Source organism: Apium graveolens, chromosome 11, assembly GCF_009905375.1.
Source record: "Apium graveolens cultivar Ventura chromosome 11, ASM990537v1, whole genome shotgun sequence".
NCBI classification, from domain to species: Eukaryota; Viridiplantae; Streptophyta; class Magnoliopsida; order Apiales; family Apiaceae; genus Apium; species Apium graveolens.
In genome coordinates, this window is record NC_133657.1 from 120425433 (window position 1) to 120430958 (window position 5526).

Consider the following 5526-nt stretch of genomic DNA (forward strand, 5'->3'; position numbering starts at 1 on the left):
GTTATTGAATCATTGATATTCATCCTTGATGATCCCTCTAGTATGAGGATAGTTCCTCTTTTGATAAGAATCTCGTAATCCTAATCCTCTGATAGTTGATTGTAATATTATTGTATGGAATCCCTTAAAGAATGATATGATTCTTTCATGCCTTAAGAACTTTTGAAATGTTATTCTTTATGGCATCTAATTTTTTTAAAAATACAAAGTTTTTAAAAGTTGAAGTGCCAAAGGGGCAAATTGTTTTCTTGAGAATTGCCAAAGGGGAAAAATGTTTTCTTAACTTAGTGGATTGGACCTAGACGCAAGTCTTTTTCACACTTATTTATAGGCTCACATATAGCCTAGGGATCCCATTATATTTGAGAACCCAGCGCGGTTCGGGATTACTTCGCGGCTGATCACCGGCTGTAATCCGTAGCGTCATAAAATGATTTTGAGCAATGATTTGGTTAAAAAGTTTTGATTTGAATAATAATGCCATGATACCATATATCTTGTTCTATGATATTATTATGCTTTTCTGATATGATTTCTGCTATTGAATTGCAATGAATGTCGGCTTTCACCCTATCTTGATCCTTGATTCTTGAAAGACCCAAACCTTTCTTCATAACCTTTGTATAGCCAAAGATAGAAATCTGCCACCTAGAGATTCAAAAGTAGAATGCCTCAGATTTTGCTATTATTATTATTATTGCTTTATAGAGCTGTTATATATTTACTTGCTGAGCTTTTGTGCTCATTTATATTTGCTTTGCTCTAACCATGTCAGTTAAGAAAGAAGATGGCCAGACTTAGGCGTTCAGCTCGCAAGAGCATTCCTAGCAGTCCCTACCATTTCATAGGTTTCTAGATGCATGAGCAGGTAGTAGTGAGTGTGAGCATGAGTAGTAGATCGAAGGATTCTTTAAGTTGGTTCAAATACAATGGGTTATCTGTCGGTTCCATTTAGGAATCGAATGAAATTGAATTCATTAATATTTTAGGTTGTAATATATTATCTGGTTGGTAGTTGTAATCTTGTCTCAAACTTAATCCTGTTTGATCCTGTTATTAGTTTAATCAGGGTTTATGCTCATTTATTATTAGTTTAATGGTGTGTGAGTCCTCATTTCCTAACCCTGAGATTGAGGTCGTCACACCTTAAATGCATGTTTGAAGGACAGGCTCATCAGGAGATGTTTGATACTTTCAAGTCGTTGAACGCAAGTAAGCAGGGAGAACATGATCCGGTTAGACCGCATGTTCTACGGATGATAGGGTATATTGACTACCTTGCCAAATTGGGTGCCCCGATTGCTATGGAGCACCAGATTGATCTAATTTTGAAATCTTTAAATAGCAGTTATTCTTAATTTGTGATGAATTACAATATGAATGAGATAGATAAGAACCCCACCAAATTGTTGGCAATGTTGAAAACTGCTGAGACCAACATTCAGAAGGCGTCCCCTGTTCCCATGTTGATAGTGAATAAGGGAAAGGCCAAAGAAAAGGGTAAATAGAAAGGTAAAAGGAAGATGAAATCTAAATCAAATGAGAATCTGAAACTGATCTGAAGGTGGTGTTCCAAAGGTTTGTGATTGTTACTACTGCAAGAAACCAGGTCATTGGAAGAGGAACTGTCATGCTTATTTGGAGGATCTGAAGAAGAAGAAGGTTGCTGTTGCCACATCTAATTCAGGTATTTATGTTATAGAAGTCAATTTGTCTATTTCTACATCTTGGGTATTAGATACTGGATGTGGTTTTCACATTTGTATAAATGTGCAGGAACTATTGGGAAGTAGGACATTGGCGAAGGGAGAAGTCGACCTACGAGTTGGCAATGGAGCAAAGGTTGCTGCTTTAACTATAGAGACTTATCATTTATCGTTTCCCACTAGGCTTGTTTTAGAACTAGATAATTGTTTTTACGTGCCTTCTACTTGTAGAAACATTATCTCAGTTTCTTGTTTGGACAAGAAAGGTTTTTCGTTTTTGATTCAGAACAATAGTCGTTCCTTTTCATTGAATAATGTTACCTATAGGGTTGCATGCACTACACCATAAATGGCCTACAGCAACACCAAGAAAATGTTACAACAGGCCCAAAAAAGTGTTACCACAGCCAGAAAAAGGCCTAAGGTAACATAAAAATTAAGTTGCTTTTTTCCGAGTTACCTTTGGCCCCTAAGGTAACATTCTTTTACCCTGATGCAACCTTGAATTTTATGTTACAATAGGCTTCAAAGGTAACATCAAAGTATGTCTATAGTATCACACTATACATGTTACCTTTGCACTTAGAATTTGCAAAAAAAAAATGGGCCCCACATGTAAGGCCACTGTGGGCCCCACATGTGGTTCACCAAATCATTGTAACATTTTTTCCCTACTGTAACCGTTTTATAATAATTTGTATTATATTATACTAATTTGTTTATAATATTGAAGTACCTAATGTAACATATTTCTCAAAAAAAAAATTGACATGATTTGTTTGTAAATTGAACATGCCATAAACCTGTTTTTCATACAAGTCAACAAAATAAAATTCAAACAACCAAACAAAGAATCTGTATGCATCTCCACGTTATTTAGCTCCAATTACGGTATTTAAGAACATGATTATTCTTTGTTCTCCTTGAAAGAATCTGTATGCATCTCCTTATTTCATCATCTCTTCCGATTACTGGATCAAGCTTTCCTGACCTTGCCATACAAGTACATGGGAGTCTACCAGTGTGAATGAAAAGGATTCTTCTCCCTTCCCATTTGGTTGGATTCCCAGCCATCTGCTTCATCATTTCATAAGCAGCTTTTCCACTACAAGTAACACGTAATGTAAAAATTTCAGAAACCAAATAAATAGCCTTTGGTAAAACCACAACTGTCACATAACAAGAGATATTTTCATTTTACATTTTACTAAAATAGGCATTAGTTTATATGGACCACTCTTTAAATACGTAATCATAAGAAGCATCTACTATATTGATTTAGTTAGTGGTATATGTATATTAATTTCTGGACAACTATATACTCTCTGCACCAGGTAACCTTGAAACCTATGAAATTTTAGTTCTTCTAACCAAATAAATAGCCCTTTTTTCTTCACAATTTATGCACTAAGAAATTCTAAAATTATATATTATAGTATAGTCAATAGTCCCAAATGCTTCAACAAAAATTAGCAAAACTTACCAGATAGTGCCACAAGGTCAACTATATCAAGTCCTTGTAGCTTAAATTTGGTCAGTATTGTCTGGAAAGTGTTGAGCCACTCAAACGCGCACCTCTCGAGTCCCTTCTTCCTAATGAAACCTCCCAACTAGGTCCACCAGTCTACATACAACATAGGAAATGATCAGTTTTATGTTTTTCATGTAAGGTTATAGTACTATTCACTTCACTTGTCATACTAGAGAGGTAAGTTTGGTGCATGTATATATATGATGTATAAATCGAACAATTTATAGTAATAATGACATGAACTATTTCATTTGTAGCAAGAGAAATTGTATGCAAAATGTTTAAATTTACCAAAACAGTAGAGTCCCTAGCAGCCAGAGCCATGATATCAGCACACGAGACTGTCTGAGGGCACTCTCTCTCGAGTGTCGATTTTATCTGGTCGATAACATCAAAACCACGTACAGAGTTTCAGTTAGGGTTAGAACCTTTTTCACTGATTATACTACTGCTGTTGTCTAAGAGTATTGATGCATCACATCCCTGCATGGTGAAACAATGAATTAATTAGACATTAGACATGCACTTTTAATAGAAGATCAACCAGTTACTTTAACATCGGTTGATTTAAACCTTGACAAAGCAGTCATGGAAATGGAGGCGGGGCAGGGAAGCAGCCATACGAGTATCTTTTGCAACAGCATTGGAAATGATAGACTTGACTATCTGGACCGCATGTGGGAAAGAACGATAATAAAACTGAGGGTATAGATAACCTATATTAGTTTTGCGAGAGAAGTAGAGTGGTGCAAATGTTAGAAGAGTTATAAGCATGAGAATGCTAATGGAATTAGCCATTTCCGTTTACTCTCTTGTATAAAAATCAAGGCTTATGATTTGATGAATATTGATAATAAATAGCTGGTTTATATAATAGGGGTTATGGGGAGCAGGAATATAGCTGGTTTATATAACTTCGTGTTTGTACATTCATTTATTTGAGTTTAGGTTTTTATGGAGCAGGAGCACCTGCTCATTGACCAAAAACTACAGTCCTGCATTATAATTTAGTACCAAACCAGGCAATATTAATATTTAAATTGTTCTAGTTGATAGTCGGATAATTGCGAGGCTGAAACTTTCATGGTCTGGAGTTGTTAGCTGTACAACTAGGTACCTTCTCAGAACTGACAAAGTTACAACTTCTTTCTAGTTTTAGCATTACTTTATATCCATATTTCAAGTGGAGTAAAACTAGGTGATTTAGTAGGGAGGTAGAGGACATGAATTACTTTTTCTAGGTAGGTAATTAAGAGTTACAGAGAAAGACAACTAGAAATCACCTTGCAACATAGAATGCTGAATTTTCCAGCATAAATAACTTATTGCTACAACCAATGGCAAGAGCACCGCCTGAACCACCTTCACCGGTCAGAATTGATATTGTTTGTACTTTCAGGCCAAATATAGCTCTCAAATTATATGCAATTGTTTCCCCTGTATTCTATTTTTATATATGAATTTACTTTTTATTACGCACAAATCTCCTAAATACTCTGAGACAGCCCTTAAATTACTAACCTGAATTCCGGCTTCGCAATATACTACAATCTTTGACTAACAATATTCAGGTAAGACATATTATCAAATACATTAAAATGGCATGCAACTGCACTTTTCTTTAATCCTCTGCTTACCCAACCACTAATCACAACTACAAACATATAAATGATTACATTAATATCCTAAATTAGGTACTACCAACCAAAACTATTAGCTTGAATTTACTTACACCATTACAATATAACAAAGTGACATATAAAGACAAACATATGCATCTATTGAATTGATTAACCAAATATACAGAAATTAAAACCCGAAAAGTTGCGAAAAACTACCTTTGGAGAAAACAGGGGTTTGTCTCCAACACCTATATATAGAATCAATTAAAAACATGAGTTGAAATTATTATGTACACATTATTATGTACACATTTAAACAATTAAATTAAAATTGAGATGAAATTAAGATGTAATTTGTAATTAGAGCTATGAGTTGTGCGATTATACGTACCATTCCGATGTTGAAACAGTGAGATTGGCGAAGCGGGTGCGAAACGAGACGATGGAGAAGATGTGGAACCCTGTCGCTTTTACCATTGAAACAGACCACCAATCTCCGCAAGCATCTACAAACACATAAACATATAAAAAATAATAACACAAAAAAACCCTAATTGTAAAACCCAATTTGGAAAAATACCCTAATTGAGAAACCCGATTTCAGAAGAAGAACCGATTATAAAAGAAGAAGACCCGAAATTAGTGAAGCCCCAAACCAATTATGTTG

General features: G+C 35.0%; 1 pseudogene; it reads right to left on the bottom strand.

Moving 5' to 3' along the window:
• Positions 1 to 2582: 2582 nt before the first annotated feature.
• Positions 2583 to 4035, bottom strand: LOC141695843 (peroxidase 72-like; annotated as a pseudogene).
• Positions 4036 to 5526: the final 1491 nt, after the last annotated feature.